The 23,987-nt window shown below is 45.9% G+C and overlaps 7 non-coding genes and 3 pseudogenes across 7 annotated transcripts; all 10 read right to left on the bottom strand.

Annotated features, from left to right (window-relative positions):
* Positions 1 to 1,892: 1,892 nt before the first annotated feature.
* LOC130299848 (U2 spliceosomal RNA) lies at positions 1,893 to 2,083 on the bottom strand. Its single transcript, XR_008850891.1, has one exon. It is a non-coding gene; the product is annotated as a U2 spliceosomal RNA (small nuclear RNA).
* A 2,084-nt stretch (positions 2,084 to 4,167) lies between these two features.
* Positions 4,168 to 4,358, bottom strand: LOC130299847 (U2 spliceosomal RNA). Its single transcript, XR_008850890.1, has one exon. It is a non-coding gene; the product is annotated as a U2 spliceosomal RNA (small nuclear RNA).
* Positions 4,359 to 6,440: 2,082 nt separating this feature from the next.
* On the bottom strand, positions 6,441 to 6,631 carry LOC130299846 (U2 spliceosomal RNA). Its single transcript, XR_008850889.1, has one exon. It is a non-coding gene; the product is annotated as a U2 spliceosomal RNA (small nuclear RNA).
* A 2,099-nt stretch (positions 6,632 to 8,730) lies between these two features.
* Positions 8,731 to 8,921, bottom strand: LOC130299843 (U2 spliceosomal RNA). The gene has a single exon (XR_008850887.1). It is a non-coding gene; the product is annotated as a U2 spliceosomal RNA (small nuclear RNA).
* A 2,086-nt stretch (positions 8,922 to 11,007) lies between these two features.
* On the bottom strand, positions 11,008 to 11,198 carry LOC130299842 (U2 spliceosomal RNA). The gene has a single exon (XR_008850886.1). It is a non-coding gene; the product is annotated as a U2 spliceosomal RNA (small nuclear RNA).
* A 2,093-nt stretch (positions 11,199 to 13,291) lies between these two features.
* LOC130299865 (U2 spliceosomal RNA) lies at positions 13,292 to 13,472 on the bottom strand (annotated as a pseudogene).
* Positions 13,473 to 14,165: 693 nt separating this feature from the next.
* Positions 14,166 to 14,325, bottom strand: LOC130299870 (U2 spliceosomal RNA; annotated as a pseudogene).
* Positions 14,326 to 16,426: 2,101 nt separating this feature from the next.
* LOC130299841 (U2 spliceosomal RNA) lies at positions 16,427 to 16,617 on the bottom strand. The gene has a single exon (XR_008850885.1). It is a non-coding gene; the product is annotated as a U2 spliceosomal RNA (small nuclear RNA).
* A 2,084-nt stretch (positions 16,618 to 18,701) lies between these two features.
* On the bottom strand, positions 18,702 to 18,892 carry LOC130299840 (U2 spliceosomal RNA). Its single transcript, XR_008850884.1, has one exon. It is a non-coding gene; the product is annotated as a U2 spliceosomal RNA (small nuclear RNA).
* Positions 18,893 to 20,987: 2,095 nt separating this feature from the next.
* Positions 20,988 to 21,168, bottom strand: LOC130299864 (U2 spliceosomal RNA; annotated as a pseudogene).
* Positions 21,169 to 23,987: the final 2,819 nt, after the last annotated feature.

Genomic DNA, 23,987 nt, shown 5'->3' with positions numbered 1-23,987 from the left:
CAATCCATAACCCGGATTTGCCAGGAACCCTTCTTACTCCTCCTACTTGCATGTGACACTGGGCTTAGGATCTGCATAGGAAACACACACACAAGCACACACCTACCTTTGTTGCCTGCAGATGCCTCCTTGGCTGTCCCCAAACGGTATCAAACCAACACCCACGGGAAGCTGTAAGCATAGAGGACATGCCTGCACCCCATTGGACTTACCTGTGTGGGTTAAATCCGGGTTATTTGACAACCTATGGCGGTGATGGTTCTGCTCAGGCAGAGCAGTGCTGATGCTCCTCATAAAGCTGTCGCTGCTGTGAAGGTTCTAGGTGACATCACAAATCCCTTTGGTTACATACACAACAAAGCTGGGTTGTTGTTGTTTACACTCTGCAAGGCCTGTGGAAGTGAGTGACATCATAGCACTGTAGTTCTGAGGGTTCAAGATGGATGCAACAATCTCCTGTTGCTTCTATGAAGGCCGTAATAGACGACATCACCAAACAGCTCCATAGTCACATACACAGCAAAGGAGAGATGTTGTTTACACCTAGTGATGTCAGTGGTATTGAGTGACATCACAGCACAGTGCTAAGGCTCCTGGGCCTGGACACAGCAGCGGCTGCAATATCTCAACGGAGAATACGTTTATATCTATGTGTGTGTGTGCGCATATATATATATATATATATATATATATATATATATATATATATATTTCTCCGCCGAAATCACTTTTAAACCCATTTCCACCTTTTTTTCCCTTCTCTTCCTCTTACTTTTTTTTCACGTTTTTTTACGTTTTTCTCCTTTTCGCCTCTTTTCTGGGCGTATTATTCTTCTTTTTCTTCTTTTTTTTCGTCTAATGCATACCCCATCAGTGCAGCAATGCTTATTCAATACCGCCAGCAGATGGAGACACTGGGGGATAATTTTCTAAGGATTTATACTGATTTTTCCTGTCTGAATTTGTCGCACAGAAAGTTGCAGGCCAAATATGTGTGACATTTCTGCGACTTTAGCTTCTAGAGCATTTTTACAACATTATACATAGGTGCTGAATACATAAAAAGCGACTGTTCAGCGACAGACAAGTCGCATCGGCTGAAAGTAGGCCAGAATGTCAGTCCATGTTGGAGCAGGTTTAGATACAGTCTAAAGCATAGATCTCAAAGTCTGTGCACAGAATTTAGCAAGGGCCTCGCACCTTCTGATGCATCAGGTAGGTGCACAATAGCATAGCCTAACCCTCTGTACTTTGGTCTATATTGATGCGGGACATAGACAGCCAGCTGATGACCAATCCATTAGTGCAATGGATGGCTGGAAGCATTTGTCTTTGCCTTTGCAATACCACAGAAGCAATGCATGGTCAATGTACAGCAATGACACACCTGTGTGAACAGCCAGGAGACCCCCCCCCCCCCCCCCCCCCCATGTTATGTTACATAGTTACATAGTTAGTACGGTCGAAAAAAGACATATGTCCATCACGTTCAACCAGGGAATTAAGGGGTAGGGGTGTGGCGCGATATTGGGGAAGGGATGAGATTTTATATTTCTTCATAAGCATTAATCTTATTTTGTCAATTAGGAACATTCAGCACCCACCCGCTATCAAGGCAGCTGCCTATCATGTCATGCCCTACCTGCACAGGTGTGCTGGCTACTCAAATGATCCAATTAAGGAGGCCATTTAGTCAGCAGCAGCAGAAGTCCTGTGCCTGGACGCTCCAACAGGGGCCAGACACAAGCAGAAGCAGAAGCAGCAGAAGCAGCAGCAGCACCACCTTTTGTTTTTTGGCTGCAGCAGCAGCAAGGCCCACAGGGCTGGCTAGCTGGCTAGCCAGCAAGCAGGTAGCAATGAAAGTAGGAATCTTTCTTTTTAACCCTGTAAGGGGGTGGTGCACTGTACCCGAAGATACTGCCATATCGGGTCAATGCATAGGGCGACGGAAGCAAGCTTCGAAATCGGCCCCCGTTCTCAAAAATCCATTTAATATATGGTCCCCAGATAGGGGACGTATCAGATATTAAACTGATAAGAACAGATACTACACTTGATCTTAGCCAAAAGGCCGAGAAGCGATAACCGTGAAAGGGGCGGGCCCAACAAGGTCCCCTTCATGGGCACTATCACTGCTTGCTGTCAGGGAGGCTGCCAGACAATTTTCCATGCACACTCTGGGCTGGGGGGCAGTCAACCACCAGTACACACAGCAGAACCTAAACCCATACCATTATTGCTAAGCAGCAAGACAGGGGCCCATTGCACTCCCACGGGGCCTTTTTAAATGCAATCCATAACCCGGATTTGCCAGGAACCCTTCTTACTCCTCCTACTTGCATGTGACACTGGGCTTAGGATCTGCATAGGAAACACACACACAAGCACACACCTACCTTTGTTGCCTGCAGATGCCTCCTTGGCTGTCCCCAAACGGTATCAAACCAACACCCACGGGAAGCTGTAAGCATAGAGGACATGCCTGCACCCCATTGGACTTACCTGTGTGGGTTAAATCCGGGTTATTTGACAACCTATGGCGGTGATGGTTCTGCTCAGGCAGAGCAGTGCTGATGCTCCTCATAAAGCTGTCGCTGCTGTGAAGGTTCTAGGTGACATCACAAATCCCTTTGGTTACATACACAACAAAGCTGGGTTGTTGTTGTTTACACTCTGCAAGGCCTGTGGAAGTGAGTGACATCATAGCACTGTAGTTCTGAGGGTTCAAGATGGATGCAACAATCTCCTGTTGCTTCTATGAAGGCCGTAATAGACGACATCACCAAACAGCTCCATAGTCACATACACAGCAAAGGAGAGATGTTGTTTACACCTAGTGATGTCAGTGGTATTGAGTGACATCACAGCACAGTGCTAAGGCTCCTGGGCCTGGACACAGCAGCGGCTGCAATATCTCAACGGAGAATACGTTTATATCTATGTGTGTGTGTGCGCATATATATATATATATATATATATATATATATATATATATATATATTTCTCCGCCGAAATCACTTTTAAACCCATTTCCACCTTTTTTTCCCTTCTCTTCCTCTTACTTTTTTTTCACGTTTTTTTACGTTTTTCTCCTTTTCGCCTCTTTTCTGGGCGTATTATTCTTCTTTTTCTTCTTTTTTTTCGTCTAATGCATACCCCATCAGTGCAGCAATGCTTATTCAATACCGCCAGCAGATGGAGACACTGGGGGATAATTTTCTAAGGATTTATACTGATTTTTCCTGTCTGAATTTGTCGCACAGAAAGTTGCAGGCCAAATATGTGTGACATTTCTGCGACTTTAGCTTCTAGAGCATTTTTACAACATTATACATAGGTGCTGAATACATAAAAAGCGACTGTTCAGCGACAGACAAGTCGCATCGGCTGAAAGTAGGCCAGAATGTCAGTCCATGTTGGAGCAGGTTTAGATACAGTCTAAAGCATAGATCTCAAAGTCTGTGCACAGAATTTAGCAAGGGCCTCGCACCTTCTGATGCATCAGGTAGGTGCACAATAGCATAGCCTAACCCTCTGTACTTTGGTCTATATTGATGCGGGACATAGACAGCCAGCTGATGACCAATCCATTAGTGCAATGGATGGCTGGAAGCATTTGTCTTTGCCTTTGCAATACCACAGAAGCAATGCATGGTCAATGTACAGCAATGACACACCTGTGTGAACAGCCAGGAGACCCCCCCATGTTATGTTACATAGTTACATAGTTAGTACGGTCGAAAAAAGACATATGTCCATCACGTTCAACCAGGGAATTAAGGGGTAGGGGTGTGGCGCGATATTGGGGAAGGGATGAGATTTTATATTTCTTCATAAGCATTAATCTTATTTTGTCAATTAGGAACATTCAGCACCCACCCGCTATCAAGGCAGCTGCCTATCATGTCATGCCCTACCTGCACAGGTGTGCTGGCTACTCAAATGATCCAATTAAGGAGGCCATTTAGTCAGCAGCAGCAGAAGTCCTGTGCCTGGACGCTCCAACAGGGGCCAGACACAAGCAGAAGCAGAAGCAGCAGAAGCAGCAGCAGCACCACCTTTTGTTTTTTGGCTGCAGCAGCAGCAAGGCCCACAGGGCTGGCTAGCTGGCTAGCCAGCAAGCAGGTAGCAATGAAAGTAGGAATCTTTCTTTTTAACCCTGTAAGGGGGTGGTGCACTGTACCCGAAGATACTGCCATATCGGGTCAATGCATAGGGCGACGGAAGCAAGCTTCGAAATCGGCCCCCGTTCTCAAAAATCCATTTAATATATGGTCCCCAGATAGGGGACGTATCAGATATTAAACTGATAAGAACAGATACTACACTTGATCTTAGCCAAAAGGCCGAGAAGCGATAACCGTGAAAGGGGCGGGCCCAACAAGGTCCCCTTCATGGGCACTATCACTGCTTGCTGTCAGGGAGGCTGCCAGACAATTTTCCATGCACACTCTGGGCTGGGGGGCAGTCAACCACCAGTACACACAGCAGAACCTAAACCCATACCATTATTGCTAAGCAGCAAGACAGGGGCCCATTGCACTCCCACGGGGCCTTTTTAAATGCAATCCATAACCCGGATTTGCCAGGAACCCTTCTTACTCCTCCTACTTGCATGTGACACTGGGCTTAGGATCTGCATAGGAAACACACACACAAGCACACACCTACCTTTGTTGCCTGCAGATGCCTCCTTGGCTGTCCCCAAACGGTATCAAACCAACACCCACGGGAAGCTGTAAGCATAGAGGACATGCCTGCACCCCATTGGACTTACCTGTGTGGGTTAAATCCGGGTTATTTGACAACCTATGGCGGTGATGGTTCTGCTCAGGCAGAGCAGTGCTGATGCTCCTCATAAAGCTGTCGCTGCTGTGAAGGTTCTAGGTGACATCACAAATCCCTTTGGTTACATACACAACAAAGCTGGGTTGTTGTTGTTTACACTCTGCAAGGCCTGTGGAAGTGAGTGACATCATAGCACTGTAGTTCTGAGGGTTCAAGATGGATGCAACAATCTCCTGTTGCTTCAGGCCGTAATAGACGACATCACCAAACAGCTCCATAGTCACATACACAGCAAAGGAGAGATGTTGTTTACACCTAGTGATGTCAGTGGTATTGAGTGACATCACAGCACAGTGCTAAGGCTCCTGGGCCTGGACACAGCAGCGGCTGCAATATCTCAACGGAGAATACGTTTATATCTATGTGTGTGTGTGCGCATATATATATATATATATATATATATATATATATATATATATATATATATATATATATTTCTCCGCCGAAATCACTTTTAAACCCATTTCCACCTTTTTTTCCCTTCTCTTCCTCTTACTTTTTTTTCACGTTTTTTTACGTTTTTCTCCTTTTCGCCTCTTTTCTGGGCGTATTATTCTTCTTTTTCTTCTTTTTTTTCGTCTAATGCATACCCCATCAGTGCAGCAATGCTTATTCAATACCGCCAGCAGATGGAGACACTGGGGGATAATTTTCTAAGGATTTATACTGATTTTTCCTGTCTGAATTTGTCGCACAGAAAGTTGCAGGCCAAATATGTGTGACATTTCTGCGACTTTAGCTTCTAGAGCATTTTTACAACATTATACATAGGTGCTGAATACATAAAAAGCGACTGTTCAGCGACAGACAAGTCGCATCGGCTGAAAGTAGGCCAGAATGTCAGTCCATGTTGGAGCAGGTTTAGATACAGTCTAAAGCATAGATCTCAAAGTCTGTGCACAGAATTTAGCAAGGGCCTCGCACCTTCTGATGCATCAGGTAGGTGCACAATAGCATAGCCTAACCCTCTGTACTTTGGTCTATATTGATGCGGGACATAGACAGCCAGCTGATGACCAATCCATTAGTGCAATGGATGGCTGGAAGCATTTGTCTTTGCCTTTGCAATACCACAGAAGCAATGCATGGTCAATGTACAGCAATGACACACCTGTGTGAACAGCCAGGAGACCCCCCCATGTTATGTTACATAGTTACATAGTTAGTACGGTCGAAAAAAGACATATGTCCATCACGTTCAACCAGGGAATTAAGGGGTAGGGGTGTGGCGCGATATTGGGGAAGGGATGAGATTTTATATTTCTTCATAAGCATTAATCTTATTTTGTCAATTAGGAACATTCAGCACCCACCCGCTATCAAGGCAGCTGCCTATCATGTCATGCCCTACCTGCACAGGTGTGCTGGCTACTCAAATGATCCAATTAAGGAGGCCATTTAGTCAGCAGCAGCAGAAGTCCTGTGCCTGGACGCTCCAACAGGGGCCAGACACAAGCAGAAGCAGAAGCAGCAGCAGCACCACCTTTTGTTTTTTGGCTGCAGCAGCAGCAAGGCCCACAGGGCTGGCTAGCTGGCTAGCCAGCAAGCAGGTAGCAATGAAAGTAGGAATCTTTCTTTTTAACCCTGTAAGGGGGTGGTGCACTGTACCCGAAGATACTGCCATATCGGGTCAATGCATAGGGCGACGGAAGCAAGCTTCGAAATCGGCCCCCGTTCTCAAAAATCCATTTAATATATGGTCCCCAGATAGGGGACGTATCAGATATTAAACTGATAAGAACAGATACTACACTTGATCTTAGCCAAAAGGCCGAGAAGCGATAACCGTGAAAGGGGCGGGCCCAACAAGGTCCCCTTCATGGGCACTATCACTGCTTGCTGTCAGGGAGGCTGCCAGACAATTTTCCATGCACACTCTGGGCTGGGGGGCAGTCAACCACCAGTACACACAGCAGAACCTAAACCCATACCATTATTGCTAAGCAGCAAGACAGGGGCCCATTGCACTCCCACGGGGCCTTTTTAAATGCAATCCATAACCCGGATTTGCCAGGAACCCTTCTTACTCCTCCTACTTGCATGTGACACTGGGCTTAGGATCTGCATAGGAAACACACACACAAGCACACACCTACCTTTGTTGCCTGCAGATGCCTCCTTGGCTGTCCCCAAACGGTATCAAACCAACACCCACGGGAAGCTGTAAGCATAGAGGACATGCCTGCACCCCATTGGACTTACCTGTGTGGGTTAAATCCGGGTTATTTGACAACCTATGGCGGTGATGGTTCTGCTCAGGCAGAGCAGTGCTGATGCTCCTCATAAAGCTGTCGCTGCTGTGAAGGTTCTAGGTGACATCACAAATCCCTTTGGTTACATACACAACAAAGCTGGGTTGTTGTTGTTTACACTCTGCAAGGCCTGTGGAAGTGAGTGACATCATAGCACTGTAGTTCTGAGGGTTCAAGATGGATGCAACAATCTCCTGTTGCTTCTATGAAGGCCGTAATAGACGACATCACCAAACAGCTCCATAGTCACATACACAGCAAAGGAGAGATGTTGTTTACACCTAGTGATGTCAGTGGTATTGAGTGACATCACAGCACAGTGCTAAGGCTCCTGGGCCTGGACACAGCAGCGGCTGCAATATCTCAACGGAGAATACGTTTATATCTATGTGTGTGTGTGCGCATATATATATATATATATATATATATATATATATATATATATATATATATATTCTCCGCCGAAATCACTTTTAAACCCATTTCCACCTTTTTTTCCCTTCTCTTCCTCTTACTTTTTTTTCACGTTTTTTTACGTTTTTCTCCTTTTCGCCTCTTTTCTGGGCGTATTATTCTTCTTTTTCTTCTTTTTTTTCGTCTAATGCATACCCCATCAGTGCAGCAATGCTTATTCAATACCGCCAGCAGATGGAGACACTGGGGGATAATTTTCTAAGGATTTATACTGATTTTTCCTGTCTGAATTTGTCGCACAGAAAGTTGCAGGCCAAATATGTGTGACATTTCTGCGACTTTAGCTTCTAGAGCATTTTTACAACATTATACATAGGTGCTGAATACATAAAAAGCGACTGTTCAGCGACAGACAAGTCGCATCGGCTGAAAGTAGGCCAGAATGTCAGTCCATGTTGGAGCAGGTTTAGATACAGTCTAAAGCATAGATCTCAAAGTCTGTGCACAGAATTTAGCAAGGGCCTCGCACCTTCTGATGCATCAGGTAGGTGCACAATAGCATAGCCTAACCCTCTGTACTTTGGTCTATATTGATGCGGGACATAGACAGCCAGCTGATGACCAATCCATTAGTGCAATGGATGGCTGGAAGCATTTGTCTTTGCCTTTGCAATACCACAGAAGCAATGCATGGTCAATGTACAGCAATGACACACCTGTGTGAACAGCCAGGAGACCCCCCCCCCCCCCCCCATGTTATGTTACATAGTTACATAGTTAGTACGGTCGAAAAAAGACATATGTCCATCACGTTCAACCAGGGAATTAAGGGGTAGGGGTGTGGCGCGATATTGGGGAAGGGATGAGATTTTATATTTCTTCATAAGCATTAATCTTATTTTGTCAATTAGGAACATTCAGCACCCACCCGCTATCAAGGCAGCTGCCTATCATGTCATGCCCTACCTGCACAGGTGTGCTGGCTACTCAAATGATCCAATTAAGGAGGCCATTTAGTCAGCAGCAGCAGAAGTCCTGTGCCTGGACGCTCCAACAGGGGCCAGACACAAGCAGAAGCAGAAGCAGCAGAAGCAGCAGCAGCACCACCTTTTGTTTTTTGGCTGCAGCAGCAGCAAGGCCCACAGGGCTGGCTAGCTGGCTAGCCAGCAAGCAGGTAGCAATGAAAGTAGGAATCTTTCTTTTTAACCCTGTAAGGGGGTGGTGCACTGTACCCGAAGATACTGCCATATCGGGTCAATGCATAGGGCGACGGAAGCAAGCTTCGAAATCGGCCCCCGTTCTCAAAAATCCATTTAATATATGGTCCCCAGATAGGGGACGTATCAGATATTAAACTGATAAGAACAGATACTACACTTGATCTTAGCCAAAAGGCCGAGAAGCGATAACCGTGAAAGGGGCGGGCCCAACAAGGTCCCCTTCATGGGCACTATCACTGCTTGCTGTCAGGGAGGCTGCCAGACAATTTTCCATGCACACTCTGGGCTGGGGGGCAGTCAACCACCAGTACACACAGCAGAACCTAAACCCATACCATTATTGCTAAGCAGCAAGACAGGGGCCCATTGCACTCCCACGGGGCCTTTTTAAATGCAATCCATAACCCGGATTTGCCAGGAACCCTTCTTACTCCTCCTACTTGCATGTGACACTGGGCTTAGGATCTGCATAGGAAACACACACACAAGCACACACCTACCTTTGTTGCCTGCAGATGCCTCCTTGGCTGTCCCCAAACGGTATCAAACCAACACCCACGGGAAGCTGTAAGCATAGAGGACATGCCTGCACCCCATTGGACTTACCTGTGTGGGTTAAATCCGGGTTATTTGACAACCTATGGCGGTGATGGTTCTGCTCAGGCAGAGCAGTGCTGATGCTCCTCATAAAGCTGTCGCTGCTGTGAAGGTTCTAGGTGACATCACAAATCCCTTTGGTTACATACACAACAAAGCTGGGTTGTTGTTGTTTACACTCTGCAAGGCCTGTGGAAGTGAGTGACATCATAGCACTGTAGTTCTGAGGGTTCAAGATGGATGCAACAATCTCCTGTTGCTTCTATGAAGGCCGTAATAGACGACATCACCAAACAGCTCCATAGTCACATACACAGCAAAGGAGAGATGTTGTTTACACCTAGTGATGTCAGTGGTATTGAGTGACATCACAGCACAGTGCTAAGGCTCCTGGGCCTGGACACAGCAGCGGCTGCAATATCTCAACGGAGAATACGTTTATATCTATGTGTGTGTGTGCGCATATATATATATATATATATATATATATATATATATATATATATATATATCTCCGCCGAAATCACTTTTAAACCCATTTCCACCTTTTTTTCCCTTCTCTTCCTCTTACTTTTTTTTCACGTTTTTTTACGTTTTTCTCCTTTTCGCCTCTTTTCTGGGCGTATTATTCTTCTTTTTCTTCTTTTTTTTCGTCTAATGCATACCCCATCAGTGCAGCAATGCTTATTCAATACCGCCAGCAGATGGAGACACTGGGGGATAATTTTCTAAGGATTTATACTGATTTTTCCTGTCTGAATTTGTCGCACAGAAAGTTGCAGGCCAAATATGTGTGACATTTCTGCGACTTTAGCTTCTAGAGCATTTTTACAACATTATACATAGGTGCTGAATACATAAAAAGCGACTGTTCAGCGACAGACAAGTCGCATCGGCTGAAAGTAGGCCAGAATGTCAGTCCATGTTGGAGCAGGTTTAGATACAGTCTAAAGCATAGATCTCAAAGTCTGTGCACAGAATTTAGCAAGGGCCTCGCACCTTCTGATGCATCAGGTAGGTGCACAATAGCATAGCCTAACCCTCTGTACTTTGGTCTATATTGATGCGGGACATAGACAGCCAGCTGATGACCAATCCATTAGTGCAATGGATGGCTGGAAGCATTTGTCTTTGCCTTTGCAATACCACAGAAGCAATGCATGGTCAATGTACAGCAATGACACACCTGTGTGAACAGCCAGGAGACCCCCCCATGTTATGTTACATAGTTACATAGTTAGTACGGTCGAAAAAAGACATATGTCCATCACGTTCAACCAGGGAATTAAGGGGTAGGGGTGTGGCGCGATATTGGGGAAGGGATGAGATTTTATATTTCTTCATAAGCATTAATCTTATTTTGTCAATTAGGAACATTCAGCACCCACCCGCTATCAAGGCAGCTGCCTATCATGTCATGCCCTACCTGCACAGGTGTGCTGGCTACTCAAATGATCCAATTAAGGAGGCCATTTAGTCAGCAGCAGCAGAAGTCCTGTGCCTGGACGCTCCAACAGGGGCCAGACACAAGCAGAAGCAGAAGCAGCAGAAGCAGCAGCAGCACCACCTTTTGTTTTTTGGCTGCAGCAGCAGCAAGGCCCACAGGGCTGGCTAGCTGGCTAGCCAGCAAGCAGGTAGCAATGAAAGTAGGAATCTTTCTTTTTAACCCTGTAAGGGGGTGGTGCACTGTACCCGAAGATACTGCCATATCGGGTCAATGCATAGGGCGACGGAAGCAAGCTTCGAAATCGGCCCCCGTTCTCAAAAATCCATTTAATATATGGTCCCCAGATAGGGGACGTATCAGATATTAAACTGATAAGAACAGATACTACACTTGATCTTAGCCAAAAGGCCGAGAAGCGATAACCGTGAAAGGGGCGGGCCCAACAAGGTCCCCTTCATGGGCACTATCACTGCTTGCTGTCAGGGAGGCTGCCAGACAATTTTCCATGCACACTCTGGGCTGGGGGGCAGTCAACCACCAGTACACACAGCAGAACCTAAACCCATACCATTATTGCTAAGCAGCAAGACAGGGGCCCATTGCACTCCCACGGGGCCTTTTTAAATGCAATCCATAACCCGGATTTGCCAGGAACCCTTCTTACTCCTCCTACTTGCATGTGACACTGGGCTTAGGATCTGCATAGGAAACACACACACAAGCACACACCTACCTTTGTTGCCTGCAGATGCCTCCTTGGCTGTCCCCAAACGGTATCAAACCAACACCCACGGGAAGCTGTAAGCATAGAGGACATGCCTGCACCCCATTGGACTTACCTGTGTGGGTTAAATCCGGGTTATTTGACAACCTATGGCGGTGATGGTTCTGCTCAGGCAGAGCAGTGCTGATGCTCCTCATAAAGCTGTCGCTGCTGTGAAGGTTCTAGGTGACATCACAAATCCCTTTGGTTACATACACAACAAAGCTGGGTTGTTGTTGTTTACACTCTGCAAGGCCTGTGGAAGTGAGTGACATCATAGCACTGTAGTTCTGAGGGTTCAAGATGGATGCAACAATCTCCTGTTGCTTCTATGAAGGCCGTAATAGACGACATCACCAAACAGCTCCATAGTCACATACACAGCAAAGGAGAGATGTTGTTTACACCTAGTGATGTCAGTGGTATTGAGTGACATCACAGCACAGTGCTAAGGCTCCTGGGCCTGGACACAGCAGCGGCTGCAATATCTCAACGGAGAATACGTTTATATCTATGTGTGTGTGTGCGCATATATATATATATATATATATATATATATATATATATATATATTTCTCCGCCGAAATCACTTTTAAACCCATTTCCACCTTTTTTTCCCTTCTCTTCCTCTTACTTTTTTTTCACGTTTTTTTACGTTTTTCTCCTTTTCGCCTCTTTTCTGGGCGTATTATTCTTCTTTTTCTTCTTTTTTTTCGTCTAATGCATACCCCATCAGTGCAGCAATGCTTATTCAATACCGCCAGCAGATGGAGACACTGGGGGATAATTTTCTAAGGATTTATACTGATTTTTCCTGTCTGAATTTGTCGCACAGAAAGTTGCAGGCCAAATATGTGTGACATTTCTGCGACTTTAGCTTCTAGAGCATTTTTACAACATTATACATAGGTGCTGAATACATAAAAAGCGACTGTTCAGCGACAGACAAGTCGCATCGGCTGAAAGTAGGCCAGAATGTCAGTCCATGTTGGAGCAGGTTTAGATACAGTCTAAAGCATAGATCTCAAAGTCTGTGCACAGAATTTAGCAAGGGCCTCGCACCTTCTGATGCATCAGGTAGGTGCACAATAGCATAGCCTAACCCTCTGTACTTTGGTCTATATTGATGCGGGACATAGACAGCCAGCTGATGACCAATCCATTAGTGCAATGGATGGCTGGAAGCATTTGTCTTTGCCTTTGCAATACCACAGAAGCAATGCATGGTCAATGTACAGCAATGACACACCTGTGTGAACAGCCAGGAGACCCCCCCCCCCCCCCCCCATGTTATGTTACATAGTTACATAGTTAGTACGGTCGAAAAAAGACATATGTCCATCACGTTCAACCAGGGAATTAAGGGGTAGGGGTGTGGCGCGATATTGGGGAAGGGATGAGATTTTATATTTCTTCATAAGCATTAATCTTATTTTGTCAATTAGGAACATTCAGCACCCACCCGCTATCAAGGCAGCTGCCTATCATGTCATGCCCTACCTGCACAGGTGTGCTGGCTACTCAAATGATCCAATTAAGGAGGCCATTTAGTCAGCAGCAGCAGAAGTCCTGTGCCTGGACGCTCCAACAGGGGCCAGACACAAGCAGAAGCAGAAGCAGCAGAAGCAGCAGCAGCACCACCTTTTGTTTTTTGGCTGCAGCAGCAGCAAGGCCCACAGGGCTGGCTAGCTGGCTAGCCAGCAAGCAGGTAGCAATGAAAGTAGGAATCTTTCTTTTTAACCCTGTAAGGGGGTGGTGCACTGTACCCGAAGATACTGCCATATCGGGTCAATGCATAGGGCGACGGAAGCAAGCTTCGAAATCGGCCCCCGTTCTCAAAAATCCATTTAATATATGGTCCCCAGATAGGGGACGTATCAGATATTAAACTGATAAGAACAGATTTTTTTTTTTTTTTATCTAAAGCCGAGGAACGTGCTTTCGATTCACCGAAAGTGCAAGAAAAAGTGCAAACGTGTTACACTAAAAAAACGTGCACAAAGGATGCGGTCTATCGCAAGCCCTTCTCCGATAGGAGAGAGGCCCCCCAACAAACCTTACCCTTCGCCTCCGGACCAAAAGGTACCTGCGAGGTTCCAGGTTCGATGTCCCTTTTCGCCGAAGCTACTAGGGGACCACAAATGCTCCCGGCATCCCCCTTGGCGTTGGCCAAGGTATCTGCCCGCAGAGCCGATTACGGTAGGTACCCTGCCAAAGCAGGAGTACCCGGGGTGTTTGCAGGGAGGTGCGGAACCTAATGGCCACACACACCTCCCCTAGACCGCCAGGAGGGACACCCAGAAGGGCTACCGCATCCTGACAAATCCTGTGAACACACAACACGCAAAAAGTGACACAGTGAGACAAAAAAGAAATAAATAAGTGAATGTGTGCAGATATACTGCCCGGACATCCGGCCGGATCTATAAAAATTTCTCTGATCCTAGCCAGAAGGCCGGGAATCAAGAGGTGAGTGCCACAAGGTGAAGAGATTATGGTGCCCGTGCTTCAACTCAGTGAGTCTATTCTCCCAGTGAGTTTCGGCACCTCGGGGTCACCAATCCCCGAGGCACAAAAGTACCTCGGCTCTAGACCCTCTCAGCCTCATGGCGAGACCCGGAGGGAACAGGTCACATCGGGGCAGCCGTCGAGCTGATTCCTCAGAACCAGCCCCGGAAAGCCCTGGTACACCTGCATCCTCCATGCAGCACCCATCCCCACCAGCATGAAAACTGATAAGAACAGATACTACACTTGATCTTAGCCAAAAGGCCGAGAAGCGATAACCGTGAAAGGGGCGGGCCCAACAAGGTCCCCTTCATGGGCACTATCACTGCTTGCTGTCAGGGAGGCTGCCAGACAATTTTCCATGCACACTCTGGGCTGGGGGGCAGTCAACCACCAGTACACACAGCAGAACCTAAACCCATACCATTATTGCTAAGCAGCAAGACAGGGGCCCATTGCACTCCCACGGGGCCTTTTTAAATGCAATCCATAACCCGGATTTGCCAGGAACCCTTCTTACTCCTCCTACTTGCATGTGACACTGGGCTTAGGATCTGCATAGGAAACACACACACAAGCACACACCTACCTTTGTTGCCTGCAGATGCCTCCTTGGCTGTCCCCAAACGGTATCAAACCAACACCCACGGGAAGCTGTAAGCATAGAGGACATGCCTGCACCCCATTGGACTTACCTGTGTGGGTTAAATCCGGGTTATTTGACAACCTATGGCGGTGATGGTTCTGCTCAGGCAGAGCAGTGCTGATGCTCCTCATAAAGCTGTCGCTGCTGTGAAGGTTCTAGGTGACATCACAAATCCCTTTGGTTACATACACAACAAAGCTGGGTTGTTGTTGTTTACACTCTGCAAGGCCTGTGGAAGTGAGTGACATCATAGCACTGTAGTTCTGAGGGTTCAAGATGGATGCAACAATCTCCTGTTGCTTCTATGAAGGCCGTAATAGACGACATCACCAAACAGCTCCATAGTCACATACACAGCAAAGGAGAGATGTTGTTTACACCTAGTGATGTCAGTGGTATTGAGTGACATCACAGCACAGTGCTAAGGCTCCTGGGCCTGGACACAGCAGCGGCTGCAATATCTCAACGGAGAATACGTTTATATCTATGTGTGTGTGTGCGCATATATATATATATATATATATATATATATATATATATATATATATATATTTCTCCGCCGAAATCACTTTTAAACCCATTTCCACCTTTTTTTCCCTTCTCTTCCTCTTACTTTTTTTTCACGTTTTTTTACGTTTTTCTCCTTTTCGCCTCTTTTCTGGGCGTATTATTCTTCTTTTTCTTCTTTTTTTTCGTCTAATGCATACCCCATCAGTGCAGCAATGCTTATTCAATACCGCCAGCAGATGGAGACACTGGGGGATAATTTTCTAAGGATTTATACTGATTTTTCCTGTCTGAATTTGTCGCACAGAAAGTTGCAGGCCAAATATGTGTGACATTTCTGCGACTTTAGCTTCTAGAGCATTTTTACAACATTATACATAGGTGCTGAATACATAAAAAGCGACTGTTCAGCGACAGACAAGTCGCATCGGCTGAAAGTAGGCCAGAATGTCAGTCCATGTTGGAGCAGGTTTAGATACAGTCTAAAGCATAGATCTCAAAGTCTGTGCACAGAATTTAGCAAGGGCCTCGCACCTTCTGATGCATCAGGTAGGTGCACAATAGCATAGCCTAACCCTCTGTACTTTGGTCTATATTGATGCGGGACATAGACAGCCAGCTGATGACCAATCCATTAGTGCAATGGATGGCTGGAAGCATTTGTCTTTGCCTTTGCAATACCACAGAAGCAATGCATGGTCAATGTACAGCAATGACACACCTGTGTGAACAGCCAGGAGACACCCCCCCCCCCCCCCCCCATGTTATGTTACATAGTTACATAGTTAGTACGGTCGAAAAAAGACATATGTCCATCACGTTCAACCAGGGAATTAAGGGGTAGGGGTGTGGCGCGATATTGGGGAAGGGATGAGATTTTATATTTCTTCATAAGCATTAATCTTATTTTGTCAATTAGGAACATTCAGCACCCACCCGCTATCAAGGCAGCTGCCTATCATGTCATGCCCTACCTGCACAGGTGTGCTGGCTACTCAAATGATCCAATTAAGGAGGCCATTTAGTCAGCAGCAGCAGAAGTCCTGTGCCTGGACGCTCCAACAGGGGCCAGACACAAGCAGAAGCAGAAGCAGCAGAAGCAGCAGCAGCACCACCTTTTGTTTTTTGGCTGCAGCAGCAGCAAGGCCCACAGGGCTGGCTAGCTGGCTAGCCAGCAAGCAGGTAGCAATGAAAGTAGGAATCTTTCTTTTTAACCCTGTAAGGGGGTGGTGCACTGTACCCGAAGATACTGCCATATCGGGTCAATGCATAGGGCGACGGAAGCAAGCTTCGAAATCGGCCCCCGTTCTCAAAAATCCATTTAATATATGGTCCCCAGATAGGGGACGTATCAGATATTAAACTGATAAGAACAGATACTACACTTGATCTTAGCCAAAAGGCCGAGAAGCGATAACCGTGAAAGGGGCGGGCCCAACAAGGTCCCCTTCATGGGCACTATCACTGCTTGCTGTCAGGGAGGCTGCCAGACAATTTTCCATGCACACTCTGGGCTGGGGGGCAGTCAACCACCAGTACACACAGCAGAACCTAAACCCATACCATTATTGCTAAGCAGCAAGACAGGGGCCCATTGCACTCCCACGGGGCCTTTTTAAATGCAATCCATAACCCGGATTTGCCAGGAACCCTTCTTACTCCTCCTACTTGCATGTGACACTGGGCTTAGGATCTGCATAGGAAACACACACACAAGCACACACCTACCTTTGTTGCCTGCAGATGCCTCCTTGGCTGTCCCCAAACGGTATCAAACCAACACCCACGGGAAGCTGTAAGCATAGAGGACATGCCTGCACCCCATTGGACTTACCTGTGTGGGTTAAATCCGGGTTATTTGACAACCTATGGCGGTGATGGTTCTGCTCAGGCAGAGCAGTGCTGATGCTCCTCATAAAGCTGTCGCTGCTGTGAAGGTTCTAGGTGACATCACAAATCCCTTTGGTTACATACACAACAAAGCTGGGTTGTTGTTGTTTACACTCTGCAAGGCCTGTGGAAGTGAGTGACATCATAGCACTGTAGTTCTGAGGGTTCAAGATGGATGCAACAATCTCCTGTTGCTTCTATGAAGGCCGTAATAGACGACATCACCAAACAGCTCCATAGTCACATACACAGCAAAGGAGAGATGTTGTTTACACCTAGTGATGTCAGTGGTATTGAGTGACATCACAGCACAGTGCTAAGGCTCCTGGGCCTGGACACAGCAGCGGCTGCAATATCTCAACGGAGAATACGTTTATATCTATGTGTGTGTGTGCGCATATATATATATATATATATATATATATATATATATATATATATATTTCTCCGCCGAAATCACTTTTAAACCCATTTCCACCTTTTTTTCCCTTCTCTTCCTCTTACTTTTTTTTCACGTTTTTTTACGTTTTTCTCCTTTTCGCCTCTTTTCTGGGCGTATTATTCTTCTTTTTCTTCTTTTTTTTCGTCTAATGCATACCCCATCAGTGCAGCAATGCTTATTCAATACCGCCAGCAGATGGAGACACTGGGGGATAATTTTCTAAGGATTTATACTGATTTTTCCTGTCTGAATTTGTCGCACAGAAAGTTGCAGGCCAAATATGTGTGACATTTCTGCGACTTTAGCTTCTAGAGCATTTTTACAACATTATACATAGGTGCTGAATACATAAAAAGCGACTGTTCAGCGACAGACAAGTCGCATCGGCTGAAAGTAGGCCAGAATGTCAGTCCATGTTGGAGCAGGTTTAGATACAGTCTAAAGCATAGATCTCAAAGTCTGTGCACAGAATTTAGCAAGGGCCTCGCACCTTCTGATGCATCAGGTAGGTGCACAATAGCATAGCCTAACCCTCTGTACTTTGGTCTATATTGATGCGGGACATAGACAGCCAGCTGATGACCAATCCATTAGTGCAATGGATGGCTGGAAGCATTTGTCTTTGCCTTTGCAATACCACAGAAGCAATGCATGGTCAATGTACAGCAATGACACACCTGTGTGAACAGCCAGGAGACCCCCCCATGTTATGTTACATAGTTACATAGTTAGTACGGTCGAAAAAAGACATATGTCCATCACGTTCAACCAGGGAATTAAGGGGTAGGGGTGTGGCGCGATATTGGGGAAGGGATGAGATTTTATATTTCTTCATAAGCATTAATCTTATTTTGTCAATTAGGAACATTCAGCACCCACCCGCTATCAAGGCAGCTGCCTATCATGTCATGCCCTACCTGCACAGGTGTGCTGGCTACTCAAATGATCCAATTAAGGAGGCCATTTAGTCAGCAGCAGCAGAAGTCCTGTGCCTGGACGCTCCAACAGGGGCCAGACACAAGCAGAAGCAGAAGCAGCAGAAGCAGCAGCAGCACCACCTTTTGTTTTTTGGCTGCAGCAGCAGCAAGGCCCACAGGGCTGGCTAGCTGGCTAGCCAGCAAGCAGGTAGCAATGAAAGTAGGAATCTTTCTTTTTAACCCTGTAAGGGGGTGGTGCACTGTACCCGAAGATACTGCCATATCGGGTCAATGCATAGGGCGACGGAAGCAAGCTTCGAAATCGGCCCCCGTTCTCAAAAATCCATTTAATATATGGTCCCCAGATAGGGGACGTATCAGATATTAAACTGATAAGAACAGATACTACACTTGATCTTAGCCAAAAGGCCGAGAAGCGATAACCGTGAAAGGGGCGGGCCCAACAAGGTCCCCTTCATGGGCACTATCACTGCTTGCTGTCAGGGAGGCTGCCAGACAATTTTCCATGCACACTCTGGGCTGGGGGGCAGTCAACCACCAGTACACACAGCAGAACCTAAACCCATACCATTATTGCTAAGCAGCAAGACAGGGGCCCATTGCACTCCCACGGGGCCTTTTTAAATGCAATCCATAACCCGGATTTGCCAGGAACCCTTCTTACTCCTCCTACTTGCATGTGACACTGGGCTTAGGATCTGCATAGGAAACACACACACAAGCACACACCTACCTTTGTTGCCTGCAGATGCCTCCTTGGCTGTCCCCAAACGGTATCAAACCAACACCCACGGGAAGCTGTAAGCATAGAGGACATGCCTGCACCCCATTGGACTTACCTGTGTGGGTTAAATCCGGGTTATTTGACAACCTATGGCGGTGATGGTTCTGCTCAGGCAGAGCAGTGCTGATGCTCCTCATAAAGCTGTCGCTGCTGTGAAGGTTCTAGGTGACATCACAAATCCCTTTGGTTACATACACAACAAAGCTGGGTTGTTGTTGTTTACACTCTGCAAGGCCTGTGGAAGTGAGTGACATCATAGCACTGTAGTTCTGAGGGTTCAAGATGGATGCAACAATCTCCTGTTGCTTCTATGAAGGCCGTAATAGACGACATCACCAAACAGCTCCATAGTCACATACACAGCAAAGGAGAGATGTTGTTTACACCTAGTGATGTCAGTGGTATTGAGTGACATCACAGCACAGTGCTAAGGCTCCTGGGCCTGGACACAGCAGCGGCTGCAATATCTCAACGGAGAATACGTTTATATCTATGTGTGTGTGTGCGCATATATATATATATATATATATATATAATATATATATATATATATTTCTCCGCCGAAATCACTTTTAAACCCATTTCCACCTTTTTTTCCCTTCTCTTCCTCTTACTTTTTTTTCACGTTTTTTTACGTTTTTCTCCTTTTCGCCTCTTTTCTGGGCGTATTATTCTTCTTTTTCTTCTTTTTTTTCGTCTAATGCATACCCCATCAGTGCAGCAATGCTTATTCAATACCGCCAGCAGATGGAGACACTGGGGGATAATTTTCTAAGGATTTATACTGATTTTTCCTGTCTGAATTTGTCGCACAGAAAGTTGCAGGCCAAATATGTGTGACATTTCTGCGACTTTAGCTTCTAGAGCATTTTTACAACATTATACATAGGTGCTGAATACATAAAAAGCGACTGTTCAGCGACAGACAAGTCGCATCGGCTGAAAGTAGGCCAGAATGTCAGTCCATGTTGGAGCAGGTTTAGATACAGTCTAAAGCATAGATCTCAAAGTCTGTGCACAGAATTTAGCAAGGGCCTCGCACCTTCTGATGCATCAGGTAGGTGCACAATAGCATAGCCTAACCCTCTGTACTTTGGTCTATATTGATGCGGGACATAGACAGCCAGCTGATGACCAATCCATTAGTGCAATGGATGGCTGGAAGCATTTGTCTTTGCCTTTGCAATACCACAGAAGCAATGCATGGTCAATGTACAGCAATGACACACCTGTGTGAACAGCCAGGAGACCCCCCCCCCCCCCCCCCCATGTTATGTTACATAGTTACATAGTTAGTACGGTCGAAAAAAGACATATGTCCATCACGTTCAACCAGGGAATTAAGGGGTAGGGGTGTGGCGCGATATTGGGGAAGGGATGAGATTTTATATTTCTTCATAAGCATTAATCTTATTTTGTCAATTAGGAACATTCAGCACCCACCCGCTATCAAGGCAGCTGCCTATCATGTCATGCCCTACCTGCACAGGTGTGCTGGCTACTCAAATGATCCAATTAAGGAGGCCATTTAGTCAGCAGCAGCAGAAGTCCTGTGCCTGGACGCTCCAACAGGGGCCAGACACAAGCAGAAGCAGAAGCAGCAGAAGCAGCAGCAGCACCACCTTTTGTTTTTTGGCTGCAGCAGCAGCAAGGCCCACAGGGCTGGCTAGCTGGCTAGCCAGCAAGCAGGTAGCAATGAAAGTAGGAATCTTTCTTTTTAACCCTGTAAGGGGGTGGTGCACTGTACCCGAAGATACTGCCATATCGGGTCAATGCATAGGGCGACGGAAGCAAGCTTCGAAATCGGCCCCCGTTCTCAAAAATCCATTTAATATATGGTCCCCAGATAGGGGACGTATCAGATATTAAACTGATAAGAACAGATTTTTTTTTTTTTTTATCTAAAGCCGAGGAACGTGCTTTCGATTCACCGAAAGTGCAAGAAAAAGTGCAAACGTGTTACACTAAAAAAACGTGCACAAAGGATGCGGTCTATCGCAAGCCCTTCTCCGATAGGAGAGAGGCCCCCCAACAAACCTTACCCTTCGCCTCCGGACCAAAAGGTACCTGCGAGGTTCCAGGTTCGATGTCCCTTTTCGCCGAAGCTACTAGGGGACCACAAATGCTCCCGGCATCCCCCTTGGCGTTGGCCAAGGTACCTGCCCGCAGAGCCGATTACGGTAGGTACCCTGCCAAAGCAGGAGTACCCGGGGTGTTTGCAGGGAGGTGCGGAACCTAATGGCCACACACACCTCCCCTAGACCGCCAGGAGGGACACCCAGAAGGGCTACCGCATCCTGACAAATCCTGTGAACACACAACACGCAAAAAGTGACACAGTGAGACAAAAAAGAAATAAATAAGTGAATGTGTGCAGATATACTGCCCGGACATCCGGCCGGATCTATAAAAATTTCTCTGATCCTAGCCAGAAGGCCGGGAATCAAGAGGTGAGTGCCACAAGGTGAAGAGATTATGGTGCCCGTGCTTCAACTCAGTGAGTCTATTCTCCCAGTGAGTTTCGGCACCTCGGGGTCACCAATCCCCGAGGCACAAAAGTACCTCGGCTCTAGACCCTCTCAGCCTCATGGCGAGACCCGGAGGGAACAGGTCACATCGGGGCAGCCGTCGAGCTGATTCCTCAGAACCAGCCCCGGAAAGCCCTGGTACACCTGCATCCTCCATGCAGCACCCATCCCCACCAGCATGAAAACTGATAAGAACAGATTTTTTTTTTTTTTTTTTTTTTTATAAACCTTCAGGTTTAGACTAAACACCACTTAGATAACGCGTCATTTTTGACTCATGGTAAAGTCTAACTCATCATTAGGTCATTCTTTATTTGTTCAAAGCAAATTCAAAACAAATTCAAATACCATCACCATTACACCCTTACAACATGTCTCCACTTCAAAAATTTCCATATCCCCTCTGCATCTATTTCACCTAATTTCTTTTTATCACGTAAATAAACGGTGTACAACCTATCCAGAATCATTCTTAAACTTCCTTCCACAGTCACATCTTTTCTCTTAAACACATATAAATTTCTAACATCCCACAAGACTTCCTTCACAATCGCCAACAACACAAACAACACCCTTTCATTCTTTCTTCCAATCATACTAAGACCAAACATCACAACCTCATATGACAACCTATTAATCCCAGTCAACTCCTTACACAACGGACCTATCCCTCTCCATACATTCTGAGCCATGTCACAATTCCAAATCACATGCATCACACTTTCAACCCCACTACAATCTTCCCTCGGACATATTTCACTCCTTCCAATACCTCTATTCCTTTGGAACTCTCTTACTGGTAAGGCTCCATGCAAACACTGCCATCCTATCTCTCTCTGTCTATTTGATATTCCATCTGTCATTAAACTCTTCCACACCTTAGACACATCCTGGCCTCTTACCATATTAATCGGACACTCCACCTCACTTGCGGCGACATACCCAAACACATTCTTCTTACTTTCAAACAACTCCTTTCTCACACCAATCAACCTGTAACTCTCCAAAAACTTTTCCACATACAAATACCAACTCGGGCACACAAACGCATAAGGCACTCTCAGATCTCTCTCCAGCCAACCTAATTTGCATAACACACGCCCACCTAAATATCTCAACATACATGCAAAATTCTTTTCTCCTCTCATCATCCTTCTAACCGCAAACACCACATTCACCCCCAAATACACATCTAGATTTGGAAATCCCATTCCACCCTTACTACCATCCTTCATCACAACTTCTCTCCTCACTCTTTCCACTTTTGTACCCCAAAAAAACACAAACAAAATTCTTTTTAACTTCCTTAAAACCATATAACTTGGCGGAAACACTATTGCCACATACAATAAAATAGGCAATATTACACTTTTCACAACCAGCACTTTCCCAACCATAGACAAATCTCTCAACCTCCAAAGACTCAATCTTTTGGACACTCTCTTCTCTACATCATCCCAACTTTCTCTCCCATCCAATCTTTCATCCATTTTAACACCTAAAACCTGAATACCACCTTCAATATTCTTCATACCCACATCCTCACTTCCTTGCATACTACCAAAACATTTATACTCACTTTTGTCCCAATTCACCTTAAACCCAGACGCTCCACAAAACAATCCAACTAGTAACTTTGCCCTTCTCATAACAGCCACAGACTCTCCCAAAATACACACATCATCCATGTAGGCCAAAACTTTGACTTCTCTCCCACCACTCCCTGGAATTTTTAACCCTCTAACACACTTATCCCGCCGCAACATCTCTAATAATGGCTCCATAGCACATATAAAAGCCATAGGGGACAACGGACAACCCTGCCTTACACCAGAACATACTTTCACCTTCTCAGACATCCAACCATTTATCAAAACCTTACTATATACTCCATCATACAGCATCCTTACAACATTTACAAAATCACCCGGGAATCCCATTCTCACTAATACTCTAAACAAAAACCTATGTGACAGACGATCAAACGCCTTTTCAAAATCTATCGACATCACTCTAACCTCCTGTTTCCTACTCATACTATCCCATAACAAATCTCTCAACAAACACAAATTTTCATTTATTCTTCTCCCAGGCACTCCACACACTTGTTCTTCTCCAATCACCTGCTCAACCACATCTCTCATCCTATTTGTAATTATTTTAGCAAACACCTTATAATCTACATTCAACAAAGTTATCGGCC

This window comes from Hyla sarda, unplaced genomic scaffold (assembly GCF_029499605.1).
Source record: "Hyla sarda isolate aHylSar1 unplaced genomic scaffold, aHylSar1.hap1 scaffold_1064, whole genome shotgun sequence".
Lineage (NCBI taxonomy): Eukaryota > Metazoa > Chordata > Amphibia > Anura > Hylidae > Hyla > Hyla sarda.
This window is presented reverse-complemented; position numbering and strand designations above follow the sequence as displayed.